General features: G+C 44.7%; 10 non-coding genes across 10 annotated transcripts; all 10 read right to left on the reverse strand.

Annotated features, from left to right (window-relative positions):
* Nucleotides 1–412: 412 nt before the first annotated feature.
* Nucleotides 413–603, reverse strand: LOC141183588 (U2 spliceosomal RNA). The gene has a single exon (XR_012258426.1). It is a non-coding gene; the product is annotated as a U2 spliceosomal RNA (small nuclear RNA).
* A 1,118-nt stretch (nucleotides 604–1,721) lies between these two features.
* On the reverse strand, nucleotides 1,722–1,912 carry LOC141183589 (U2 spliceosomal RNA). The gene has a single exon (XR_012258427.1). It is a non-coding gene; the product is annotated as a U2 spliceosomal RNA (small nuclear RNA).
* Nucleotides 1,913–3,027: 1,115 nt separating this feature from the next.
* LOC141183590 (U2 spliceosomal RNA) lies at nucleotides 3,028–3,218 on the reverse strand. The gene has a single exon (XR_012258428.1). It is a non-coding gene; the product is annotated as a U2 spliceosomal RNA (small nuclear RNA).
* Nucleotides 3,219–4,333: 1,115 nt separating this feature from the next.
* Nucleotides 4,334–4,524, reverse strand: LOC141183591 (U2 spliceosomal RNA). The gene has a single exon (XR_012258429.1). It is a non-coding gene; the product is annotated as a U2 spliceosomal RNA (small nuclear RNA).
* A 1,118-nt stretch (nucleotides 4,525–5,642) lies between these two features.
* LOC141183592 (U2 spliceosomal RNA) lies at nucleotides 5,643–5,833 on the reverse strand. Its single transcript, XR_012258430.1, has one exon. It is a non-coding gene; the product is annotated as a U2 spliceosomal RNA (small nuclear RNA).
* A 1,118-nt stretch (nucleotides 5,834–6,951) lies between these two features.
* LOC141183593 (U2 spliceosomal RNA) lies at nucleotides 6,952–7,142 on the reverse strand. Its single transcript, XR_012258431.1, has one exon. It is a non-coding gene; the product is annotated as a U2 spliceosomal RNA (small nuclear RNA).
* Nucleotides 7,143–8,260: 1,118 nt separating this feature from the next.
* LOC141183595 (U2 spliceosomal RNA) lies at nucleotides 8,261–8,451 on the reverse strand. Its single transcript, XR_012258432.1, has one exon. It is a non-coding gene; the product is annotated as a U2 spliceosomal RNA (small nuclear RNA).
* A 1,118-nt stretch (nucleotides 8,452–9,569) lies between these two features.
* On the reverse strand, nucleotides 9,570–9,760 carry LOC141183596 (U2 spliceosomal RNA). Its single transcript, XR_012258433.1, has one exon. It is a non-coding gene; the product is annotated as a U2 spliceosomal RNA (small nuclear RNA).
* Nucleotides 9,761–10,875: 1,115 nt separating this feature from the next.
* LOC141183597 (U2 spliceosomal RNA) lies at nucleotides 10,876–11,066 on the reverse strand. Its single transcript, XR_012258434.1, has one exon. It is a non-coding gene; the product is annotated as a U2 spliceosomal RNA (small nuclear RNA).
* Nucleotides 11,067–12,181: 1,115 nt separating this feature from the next.
* LOC141183598 (U2 spliceosomal RNA) lies at nucleotides 12,182–12,372 on the reverse strand. Its single transcript, XR_012258435.1, has one exon. It is a non-coding gene; the product is annotated as a U2 spliceosomal RNA (small nuclear RNA).
* Nucleotides 12,373–12,923: the final 551 nt, after the last annotated feature.

The raw sequence follows: 12,923 nt of genomic DNA on the forward strand, positions 1-12,923 counted from the left end.
TCAGGTGAGTTTAAAAGGCTGCTGTTGATAACAAGGGCATTTGCTAAATAGATGGTGTGTGTGCAACAATATACTGAAAGGTCAATTATATTGTGCAGCTTATCTCACCACCTGTAGTTATTTAGGTGAAAGCTCCAAAATGCTTGCCTAATATGTCTGTTTATCCAAAAGGAAGTAAAAAGGGAGAGCTAGAAAGATAGCATTGCATCACATTACATGGCAATGCAATGCACAGTTGCTGAAGTTGAACCAAAATGAGCTTGTAATCTGGCTTCTGCAACTTTGAACATGAAAAATCCAATGAGGAGAAGAAAAGCAAAGCCAAAGAGTCCATCCCAAAATCCGACAAACAAGCAAAATGAACAAAAAACATTGAATTCAATTCTTTCTGATTTTAGAAACTGCATTAAAGAAGGGGTGCACCGGTCCTGGAGATACTGCAATACCAGGTCAATGCGTGGAGTGGACAGAGCAAGCTCTTTTTCCATCTCCCTGTTCTAAAAATCCATTTAATATATGGTCCCCAGATAGGGGACGTATCAGATATTAAACTGATAAGAACAGATACTACACTTGATCTTAGCCAAAAGGCCGAGAAGCGATAACCAGAATTGGTTTCAAACTACGGAGCCACCCAAGGATCCTGAAAAGTCCATTTGTGGAGATGAGCTCCTGGACTCCCGTTAAGAAGACATGTTGTCAACCTCTAGATCCCTTACATGCCTGCACTTTTCGGCTTGCTGCTGCTGCAATCCACGCGTTTTAGATCTGCATAACTCCACCTCTTTAAACACAGCACCTTCACCCCCTGCTGTTCCCACCCGCCTCAACACCGTTGGAAGGGAGGAGAACCAATTAAGGCGGGGGGTGGGGTGGAACGAGCAGCTGTCTACCCTTAGCAGGAGGGCTCCTGATTACATACCTCTCCTGCTGCTGCAGCTGCTGCTGGCTGTCCAGCAGCAGACTGAAGGTGGCTGCTGCTGTGCACAGGTATATAAAGGCTCAGAGCCTATTATGACACGCGCAGCCAGCGTTCCATTGCCACATTCCATCTACTGCAGGCAGGATACCTGGCTGGCTGAATGTCGCTGAGAAGCTCACAGAGACCGCCATAAGCAACAGTTTAACAGAATGCCACAGACTAATCAACCAAACTTTTTGGGTTGGGTTCTCTTTTATAGTCTGCAGGCATTAAATGAAAGAAGTCAGTGTTCCAGCAGAGGGAGACAACGTTTCAGAAAAGGCATTGTAGCAAACCAAAAAAGAAATTTTAAGCGCAGCAGAGTAACCAGCGCACATACCTGTTAGCTCAGGTGAGTTTAAAAGGCTGCTGTTGATAACAAGGGCATTTGCTAAATAGATGGTGTGTGTGCAACAATATACTGAAAGGTCAATTATATTGTGCAGCTTATCTCACCACCTGTAGTTATTTAGGTGAAAGCTCCAAAATGCTTGCCTAATATGTCTGTTTATCCAAAAGGAAGTAAAAAGGGAGAGCTAGAAAGATAGCATTGCATCACATTACATGGCAATGCAATGCACAGTTGCTGAAGTTGAACCAAAATGAGCTTGTAATCTGGCTTCTGCAACTTTGAACATGAAAAATCCAATGAGGAGAAGAAAAGCAAAGCCAAAGAGTCCATCCCAAAATCCGACAAACAAGCAAAATGAACAAAAAACATTGAATTCAATTCTTTCTGATTTTAGAAACTGCATTAAAGAAGGGGTGCACCGGTCCTGGAGATACTGCAATACCAGGTCAATGCGTGGAGTGGACAGAGCAAGCTCTTTTTCCATCTCCCTGTTCTAAAAATCCATTTAATATATGGTCCCCAGATAGGGGACGTATCAGATATTAAACTGATAAGAACAGATACTACACTTGATCTTAGCCAAAAGGCCGAGAAGCGATAACCAGAATTGGTTTCAAACTACGGAGCCACCCAAGGATCCTGAAAAGTCCATTTGTGGAGATGAGCTCCTGGACTCCCGTTAAGAAGACATGTTGTCAACCTCTAGATCCCTTACATGCCTGCACTTTTCGGCTTGCTGCTGCTGCAATCCACGCGTTTTAGATCTGCATAACTCCACCTCTTTAAACACAGCACCTTCACCCCCTGCTGTTCCCACCCGCCTCAACACCGTTGGAAGGGAGGAGAACCAATTAAGGCGGGGGGTGGGGTGGAACGAGCAGCTGTCTACCCTTAGCAGGAGGGCTCCTGATTACATACCTCTCCTGCTGCTGCTGCTGCTGGCTGTCCAGCAGCAGACTGAAGGTGGCTGCTGCTGTGCACAGGTATATAAAGGCTCAGAGCCTATTATGACACGCGCAGCCAGCGTTCCATTGCCACATTCCATCTACTGCAGGCAGGATACCTGGCTGGCTGAATGTCGCTGAGAAGCTCACAGAGACCGCCATAAGCAACAGTTTAACAGAATGCCACAGACTAATCAACCAAACTTTTTGGGTTGGGTTCTCTTTTATAGTCTGCAGGCATTAAATGAAAGAAGTCAGTGTTCCAGCAGAGGGAGACAACGTTTCAGAAAAGGCATTGTAGCAAACCAAAAAAGAAATTTTAAGCGCAGCAGAGTAACCAGCGCACATACCTGTTAGCTCAGGTGAGTTTAAAAGGCTGCTGTTGATAACAAGGGCATTTGCTAAATAGATGGTGTGTGTGCAACAATATACTGAAAGGTCAATTATATTGTGCAGCTTATCTCACCACCTGTAGTTATTTAGGTGAAAGCTCCAAAATGCTTGCCTAATATGTCTGTTTATCCAAAAGGAAGTAAAAAGGGAGAGCTAGAAAGATAGCATTGCATCACATTACATGGCAATGCAATGCACAGTTGCTGAAGTTGAACCAAAATGAGCTTGTAATCTGGCTTCTGCAACTTTGAACATGAAAAATCCAATAAGGAGAAGAAAAGCAAAGCCAAAGAGTCCATCCCAAAATCCGACAAACAAGCAAAATGAACAAAAAACATTGAATTCAATTCTTTCTGATTTTAGAAACTGCATTAAAGAAGGGGTGCACCGGTCCTGGAGATACTGCAATACCAGGTCAATGCGTGGAGTGGACAGAGCAAGCTCTTTTTCCATCTCCCTGTTCTAAAAATCCATTTAATATATGGTCCCCAGATAGGGGACGTATCAGATATTAAACTGATAAGAACAGATACTACACTTGATCTTAGCCAAAAGGCCGAGAAGCGATAACCAGAATTGGTTTCAAACTACGGAGCCACCCAAGGATCCTGAAAAGTCCATTTGTGGAGATGAGCTCCTGGACTCCCGTTAAGAAGACATGTTGTCAACCTCTAGATCCCTTACATGCCTGCACTTTTCGGCTTGCTGCTGCTGCAATCCACGCGTTTTAGATCTGCATAACTCCACCTCTTTAAACACAGCACCTTCACCCCCTGCTGTTCCCACCCGCCTCAACACCGTTGGAAGGGAGGAGAACCAATTAAGGCGGGGGGTGGGGTGGAACGAGCAGCTGTCTACCCTTAGCAGGAGGGCTCCTGATTACATACCTCTCCTGCTGCTGCTGCTGCTGGCTGTCCAGCAGCAGACTGAAGGTGGCTGCTGCTGTGCACAGGTATATAAAGGCTCAGAGCCTATTATGACATGCGCAGCCAGCGTTCCATTGCCACATTCCATCTACTGCAGGCAGGATACCTGGCTGGCTGAATGTCGCTGAGAAGCTCACAGAGACCGCCATAAGCAACAGTTTAACAGAATGCCACAGACTAATCAACCAAACTTTTTGGGTTGGGTTCTCTTTTATAGTCTGCAGGCATTAAATGAAAGAAGTCAGTGTTCCAGCAGAGGGAGACAACGTTTCAGAAAAGGCATTGTAGCAAACCAAAAAAGAAATTTTAAGCGCAGCAGAGTAACCAGCGCACATACCTGTTAGCTCAGGTGAGTTTAAAAGGCTGCTGTTGATAACAAGGGCATTTGCTAAATAGATGGTGTGTGTGCAACAATATACTGAAAGGTCAATTATATTGTGCAGCTTATCTCACCACCTGTAGTTATTTAGGTGAAAGCTCCAAAATGCTTGCCTAATATGTCTGTTTATCCAAAAGGAAGTAAAAAGGGAGAGCTAGAAAGATAGCATTGCATCACATTACATGGCAATGCAATGCACAGTTGCTGAAGTTGAACCAAAATGAGCTTGTAATCTGGCTTCTGCAACTTTGAACATGAAAAATCCAATGAGGAGAAGAAAAGCAAAGCCAAAGAGTCCATCCCAAAATCCGACAAACAAGCAAAATGAACAAAAAACATTGAATTCAATTCTTTCTGATTTTAGAAACTGCATTAAAGAAGGGGTGCACCGGTCCTGGAGATACTGCAATACCAGGTCAATGCGTGGAGTGGACAGAGCAAGCTCTTTTTCCATCTCCCTGTTCTAAAAATCCATTTAATATATGGTCCCCAGATAGGGGACGTATCAGATATTAAACTGATAAGAACAGATACTACACTTGATCTTAGCCAAAAGGCCGAGAAGCGATAACCAGAATTGGTTTCAAACTACGGAGCCACCCAAGGATCCTGAAAAGTCCATTTGTGAAGATGAGCTCCTGGACTCCCGTTAAGAAGACATGTTGTCAACCTCTAGATCCCTTACATGCCTGCACTTTTCGGCTTGCTGCTGCTGCAATCCACGCGTTTTAGATCTGCATAACTCCACCTCTTTAAACACAGCACCTTCACCCCCTGCTGTTCCCACCCGCCTCAACACCGTTGGAAGGGAGGAGAACCAATTAAGGCGGGGGGTGGGGTGGAACGAGCAGCTGTCTACCCTTAGCAGGAGGGCTCCTGATTACATACCTCTCCTGCTGCTGCAGCTGCTGCTGGCTGTCCAGCAGCAGACTGAAGGTGGCTGCTGCTGTGCACAGGTATATAAAGGCTCAGAGCCTATTATGACACGCGCAGCCAGCGTTCCATTGCCACATTCCATCTACTGCAGGCAGGATACCTGGCTGGCTGAATGTCGCTGAGAAGCTCACAGAGACCGCCATAAGCAACAGTTTAACAGAATGCCACAGACTAATCAACCAAACTTTTTGGGTTGGGTTCTCTTTTATAGTCTGCAGGCATTAAATGAAAGAAGTCAGTGTTCCAGCAGAGGGAGACAACGTTTCAGAAAAGGCATTGTAGCAAACCAAAAAAGAAATTTTAAGCGCAGCAGAGTAACCAGCGCACATACCTGTTAGCTCAGGTGAGTTTAAAAGGCTGCTGTTGATAACAAGGGCATTTGCTAAATAGATGGTGTGTGTGCAACAATATACTGAAAGGTCAATTATATTGTGCAGCTTATCTCACCACCTGTAGTTATTTAGGTGAAAGCTCCAAAATGCTTGCCTAATATGTCTGTTTATCCAAAAGGAAGTAAAAAGGGAGAGCTAGAAAGATAGCATTGCATCACATTACATGGCAATGCAATGCACAGTTGCTGAAGTTGAACCAAAATGAGCTTGTAATCTGGCTTCTGCAACTTTGAACATGAAAAATCCAATGAGGAGAAGAAAAGCAAAGCCAAAGAGTCCATCCCAAAATCCGACAAACAAGCAAAATGAACAAAAAACATTGAATTCAATTCTTTCTGATTTTAGAAACTGCATTAAAGAAGGGGTGCACCGGTCCTGGAGATACTGCAATACCAGGTCAATGCGTGGAGTGGACAGAGCAAGCTCTTTTTCCATCTCCCTGTTCTAAAAATCCATTTAATATATGGTCCCCAGATAGGGGACGTATCAGATATTAAACTGATAAGAACAGATACTACACTTGATCTTAGCCAAAAGGCCGAGAAGCGATAACCAGAATTGGTTTCAAACTACGGAGCCACCCAAGGATCCTGAAAAGTCCATTTGTGGAGATGAGCTCCTGGACTCCCGTTAAGAAGACATGTTGTCAACCTCTAGATCCCTTACATGCCTGCACTTTTCGGCTTGCTGCTGCTGCAATCCACGCGTTTTAGATCTGCATAACTCCACCTCTTTAAACACAGCACCTTCACCCCCTGCTGTTCCCACCCGCCTCAACACCGTTGGAAGGGAGGAGAACCAATTAAGGCGGGGGGTGGGGTGGAACGAGCAGCTGTCTACCCTTAGCAGGAGGGCTCCTGATTACATACCTCTCCTGCTGCTGCAGCTGCTGCTGGCTGTCCAGCAGCAGACTGAAGGTGGCTGCTGCTGTGCACAGGTATATAAAGGCTCAGAGCCTATTATGACACGCGCAGCCAGCGTTCCATTGCCACATTCCATCTACTGCAGGCAGGATACCTGGCTGGCTGAATGTCGCTGAGAAGCTCACAGAGACCGCCATAAGCAACAGTTTAACAGAATGCCACAGACTAATCAACCAAACTTTTTGGGTTGGGTTCTCTTTTATAGTCTGCAGGCATTAAATGAAAGAAGTCAGTGTTCCAGCAGAGGGAGACAACGTTTCAGAAAAGGCATTGTAGCAAACCAAAAAAGAAATTTTAAGCGCAGCAGAGTAACCAGCGCACATACCTGTTAGCTCAGGTGAGTTTAAAAGGCTGCTGTTGATAACAAGGGCATTTGCTAAATAGATGGTGTGTGTGCAACAATATACTGAAAGGTCAATTATATTGTGCAGCTTATCTCACCACCTGTAGTTATTTAGGTGAAAGCTCCAAAATGCTTGCCTAATATGTCTGTTTATCCAAAAGGAAGTAAAAAGGGAGAGCTAGAAAGATAGCATTGCATCACATTACATGGCAATGCAATGCACAGTTGCTGAAGTTGAACCAAAATGAGCTTGTAATCTGGCTTCTGCAACTTTGAACATGAAAAATCCAATGAGGAGAAGAAAAGCAAAGCCAAAGAGTCCATCCCAAAATCCGACAAACAAGCAAAATGAACAAAAAACATTGAATTCAATTCTTTCTGATTTTAGAAACTGCATTAAAGAAGGGGTGCACCGGTCCTGGAGATACTGCAATACCAGGTCAATGCGTGGAGTGGACAGAGCAAGCTCTTTTTCCATCTCCCTGTTCTAAAAATCCATTTAATATATGGTCCCCAGATAGGGGACGTATCAGATATTAAACTGATAAGAACAGATACTACACTTGATCTTAGCCAAAAGGCCGAGAAGCGATAACCAGAATTGGTTTCAAACTACGGAGCCACCCAAGGATCCTGAAAAGTCCATTTGTGGAGATGAGCTCCTGGACTCCCGTTAAGAAGACATGTTGTCAACCTCTAGATCCCTTACATGCCTGCACTTTTCAGCTTGCTGCTGCTGCAATCCACGCGTTTTAGATCTGCATAACTCCACCTCTTTAAACACAGCACCTTCACCCCCTGCTGTTCCCACCCGCCTCAACACCGTTGGAAGGGAGGAGAACCAATTAAGGCGGGGGGTGGGGTGGAACGAGCAGCTGTCTACCCTTAGCAGGAGGGCTCCTGATTACATACCTCTCCTGCTGCTGCAGCTGCTGCTGGCTGTCCAGCAGCAGACTGAAGGTGGCTGCTGCTGTGCACAGGTATATAAAGGCTCAGAGCCTATTATGACACGCGCAGCCAGCGTTCCATTGCCACATTCCATCTACTGCAGGCAGGATACCTGGCTGGCTGAATGTCGCTGAGAAGCTCACAGAGACCGCCATAAGCAACAGTTTAACAGAATGCCACAGACTAATCAACCAAACTTTTTGGGTTGGGTTCTCTTTTATAGTCTGCAGGCATTAAATGAAAGAAGTCAGTGTTCCAGCAGAGGGAGACAACGTTTCAGAAAAGGCATTGTAGCAAACCAAAAAAGAAATTTTAAGCGCAGCAGAGTAACCAGCGCACATACCTGTTAGCTCAGGTGAGTTTAAAAGGCTGCTGTTGATAACAAGGGCATTTGCTAAATAGATGGTGTGTGTGCAACAATATACTGAAAGGTCAATTATATTGTGCAGCTTATCTCACCACCTGTAGTTATTTAGGTGAAAGCTCCAAAATGCTTGCCTAATATGTCTGTTTATCCAAAAGGAAGTAAAAAGGGAGAGCTAGAAAGATAGCATTGCATCACATTACATGGCAATGCAATGCACAGTTGCTGAAGTTGAACCAAAATGAGCTTGTAATCTGGCTTCTGCAACTTTGAACATGAAAAATCCAATGAGGAGAAGAAAAGCAAAGCCAAAGAGTCCATCCCAAAATCCGACAAACAAGCAAAATGAACAAAAAACATTGAATTCAATTCTTTCTCATTTTAGAAACTGCATTAAAGAAGGGGTGCACCGGTCCTGGAGATACTGCAATACCAGGTCAATGCGTGGAGTGGACAGAGCAAGCTCTTTTTCCATCTCCCTGTTCTAAAAATCCATTTAATATATGGTCCCCAGATAGGGGACGTATCAGATATTAAACTGATAAGAACAGATACTACACTTGATCTTAGCCAAAAGGCCGAGAAGCGATAACCAGAATTGGTTTCAAACTACGGAGCCACCCAAGGATCCTGAAAAGTCCATTTGTGGAGATGAGCTCCTGGACTCCCGTTAAGAAGACATGTTGTCAACCTCTAGATCCCTTACATGCCTGCACTTTTCAGCTTGCTGCTGCTGCAATCCACGCGTTTTAGATCTGCATAACTCCACCTCTTTAAACACAGCACCTTCACCCCCTGCTGTTCCCACCCGCCTCAACACCGTTGGAAGGGAGGAGAACCAATTAAGGCGGGGGGTGGGGTGGAACGAGCAGCTGTCTACCCTTAGCAGGAGGGCTCCTGATTACATACCTCTCCTGCTGCTGCAGCTGCTGCTGGCTGTCCAGCAGCAGACTGAAGGTGGCTGCTGCTGTGCACAGGTATATAAAGGCTCAGAGCCTATTATGACACGCGCAGCCAGCGTTCCATTGCCACATTCCATCTACTGCAGGCAGGATACCTGGCTGGCTGAATGTCGCTGAGAAGCTCACAGAGACCGCCATAAGCAACAGTTTAACAGAATGCCACAGACTAATCAACCAAACTTTTTGGGTTGGGTTCTCTTTTATAGTCTGCAGGCATTAAATGAAAGAAGTCAGTGTTCCAGCAGAGGGAGACAACGTTTCAGAAAAGGCATTGTAGCAAACCAAAAAAGAAATTTTAAGCGCAGCAGAGTAACCAGCGCACATACCTGTTAGCTCAGGTGAGTTTAAAAGGCTGCTGTTGATAACAAGGGCATTTGCTAAATAGATGGTGTGTGTGCAACAATATACTGAAAGGTCAATTATATTGTGCAGCTTATCTCACCACCTGTAGTTATTTAGGTGAAAGCTCCAAAATGCTTGCCTAATATGTCTGTTTATCCAAAAGGAAGTAAAAAGGGAGAGCTAGAAAGATAGCATTGCATCACATTACATGGCAATGCAATGCACAGTTGCTGAAGTTGAACCAAAATGAGCTTGTAATCTGGCTTCTGCAACTTTGAACATGAAAAATCCAATGAGGAGAAGAAAAGCAAAGCCAAAGAGTCCATCCCAAAATCCGACAAACAAGCAAAATGAACAAAAAACATTGAATTCAATTCTTTCTCATTTTAGAAACTGCATTAAAGAAGGGGTGCACCGGTCCTGGAGATACTGCAATACCAGGTCAATGCGTGGAGTGGACAGAGCAAGCTCTTTTTCCATCTCCCTGTTCTAAAAATCCATTTAATATATGGTCCCCAGATAGGGGACGTATCAGATATTAAACTGATAAGAACAGATACTACACTTGATCTTAGCCAAAAGGCCGAGAAGCGATAACCAGAATTGGTTTCAAACTACGGAGCCACCCAAGGATCCTGAAAAGTCCATTTGTGGAGATGAGCTCCTGGACTCCCGTTAAGAAGACATGTTGTCAACCTCTAGATCCCTTACATGCCTGCACTTTTCGGCTTGCTGCTGCTGCAATCCACGCGTTTTAGATCTGCATAACTCCACCTCTTTAAACACAGCACCTTCACCCCCTGCTGTTCCCACCCGCCTCAACACCGTTGGAAGGGAGGAGAACCAATTAAGGCGGGGGGTGGGGTGGAACGAGCAGCTGTCTACCCTTAGCAGGAGGGCTCCTGATTACATACCTCTCCTGCTGCTGCTGCTGCTGGCTGTCCAGCAGCAGACTGAAGGTGGCTGCTGCTGTGCACAGGTATATAAAGGCTCAGAGCCTATTATGACACGCGCAGCCAGCGTTCCATTGCCACATTCCATCTACTGCAGGCAGGATACCTGGCTGGCTGAATGTCGCTGAGAAGCTCACAGAGACCGCCATAAGCAACAGTTTAACAGAATGCCACAGACTAATCAACCAAACTTTTTGGGTTGGGTTCTCTTTTATAGTCTGCAGGCATTAAATGAAAGAAGTCAGTGTTCCAGCAGAGGGAGACAACGTTTCAGAAAAGGCATTGTAGCAAACCAAAAAAGAAATTTTAAGCGCAGCAGAGTAACCAGCGCACATACCTGTTAGCTCAGGTGAGTTTAAAAGGCTGCTGTTGATAACAAGGGCATTTGCTAAATAGATGGTGTGTGTGCAACAATATACTGAAAGGTCAATTATATTGTGCAGCTTATCTCACCACCTGTAGTTATTTAGGTGAAAGCTCCAAAATGCTTGCCTAATATGTCTGTTTATCCAAAAGGAAGTAAAAAGGGAGAGCTAGAAAGATAGCATTGCATCACATTACATGGCAATGCAATGCACAGTTGCTGAAGTTGAACCAAAATGAGCTTGTAATCTGGCTTCTGCAACTTTGAACATGAAAAATCCAATGAGGAGAAGAAAAGCAAAGCCAAAGAGTCCATCCCAAAATCCGACAAACAAGCAAAATGAACAAAAAACATTGAATTCAATTCTTTCTGATTTTAGAAACTGCATTAAAGAAGGGGTGCACCGGTCCTGGAGATACTGCAATACCAGGTCAATGCGTGGAGTGGACAGAGCAAGCTCTTTTTCCATCTCCCTGTTCTAAAAATCCATTTAATATATGGTCCCCAGATAGGGGACGTATCAGATATTAAACTGATAAGAACAGATACTACACTTGATCTTAGCCAAAAGGCCGAGAAGCGATAACCAGAATTGGTTTCAAACTACGGAGCCACCCAAGGATCCTGAAAAGTCCATTTGTGGAGATGAGCTCCTGGACTCCCGTTAAGAAGACATGTTGTCAACCTCTAGATCTCTTACATGCCTGCACTTTTCGGCTTGCTGCTGCTGCAATCCATGCGTTTTAGATCTGCATAACTCCACCTCTTTAAACACAGCACCTTCACCCCCTGCTGTTCCCACCCGCCTCAACACCGTTGGAAGGGAGGAGAACCAATTAAGGCGGGGGGTGGGGTGGAACGAGCAGCTGTCTACCCTTAGCAGGAGGGCTCCTGATTACATACCTCTCCTGCTGCTGCTGCTGCTGGCTGTCCAGCAGCAGACTGAAGGTGGCTGCTGCTGTGCACAGGTATATAAAGGCTCAGAGCCTATTATGACACGCGCAGCCAGCGTTCCATTGCCACATTCCATCTACTGCAGGCAGGATACCTGGCTGGCTGAATGTCGCTGAGAAGCTCACAGAGACCGCCATAAGCAACAGTTTAACAGAATGCCACAGACTAATCAACCAAACTTTTTGGGTTGGGTTCTCTTTTATAGTCTGCAGGCATTAAATGAAAGAAGTCAGTGTTCCAGCAGAGGGAGACAACGTTTCAGAAAAGGCATTGTAGCAAACCAAAAAAGAAATTTTAAGCGCAGCAGAGTAACCAGCGCACATACCTGTTAGCTCAGGTGAGTTTAAAAGGCTGCTGTTGATAACAAGGGCATTTGCTAAATAGATGGTGTGTGTGCAACAATATACTGAAAGGTCAATTATATTGTGCAGCTTATCTCACCACCTGTAGTTATTTAGGTGAAAGCTCCAAAATGCTTGCCTAATATGTCTGTTTATCCAAAAGGAAGTAAAAAGGGAGAGCTAGAAAGATAGCATTGCATCACATTACATGGCAATGCAATGCACAGTTGCTGAAGTTGAACCAAAATGAGCTTGTAATCTGGCTTCTGCAACTTTGAACATGAAAAATCCAATGAGGAGAAGAAAAGCAAAGCCAAAGAGTCCATCCCAAAATCCGACAAACAAGCAAAATGAACAAAAAACATTGAATTCAATTCTTTCTGATTTTAGAAACTGCATTAAAGAAGGGGTGCACCGGTCCTGGAGATACTGCAATACCAGGTCAATGCGTGGAGTGGACAGAGCAAGCTCTTTTTCCATCTCCCTGTTCTAAAAATCCATTTAATATATGGTCCCCAGATAGGGGACGTATCAGATATTAAACTGATAAGAACAGATACTACACTTGATCTTAGCCAAAAGGCCGAGAAGCGATAACCAGAATTGGTTTCAAACTACGGAGCCACCCAAGGATCCTGAAAAGTCCATTTGTGGCTAAGTGCCAGAATTGGCGCATCCTATGAATGCGCCATTTCTGGGGCGGCTGACGGCTGGTGTTTCTAGCCTGGGAGGGGGCCAATATTCATGGCTCCCTTCCTGGGCTATTAATATCAGCCCCCAGCTGTCTGCCTAGCCTTTGCTAGCTATTAAATTAGGGGGGACCCCACGTCATTTTTTTTGGGGGGTCCCCCATTTTAATAGCTAGTAAAGGCTATGTATTCAGCTGGGGGCTGATATTAGTAGCCTGGGAAGCTCCGTGGGTATTACCCCCTTCCCAGGCTTCAAACATCTGCCCCAGCCGTCTGCTTAACCTCCGCTAGAGCCTAAAATTAAGGGGAACCCCACGCCAATTTTTTTAATAATAAATCCTTTATTTTAATACTAAATGACAAGTACAGTAACCAACACTATCACTGTACTTCATATATATGTGACTGACATGTTTCTATCTATCTAATCTATGTGTGATGCTCTATCTTTCTGTTC

The sequence above is a fragment of the Phyllobates terribilis genome, unplaced genomic scaffold (genome assembly GCF_046119375.1).
Source record: "Phyllobates terribilis strain yellow unplaced genomic scaffold, ASM4611937v1 Scaffold_38__1_contigs__length_12584779, whole genome shotgun sequence".
NCBI lineage: Eukaryota > Metazoa > Chordata > Amphibia > Anura > Dendrobatidae > Phyllobates > Phyllobates terribilis.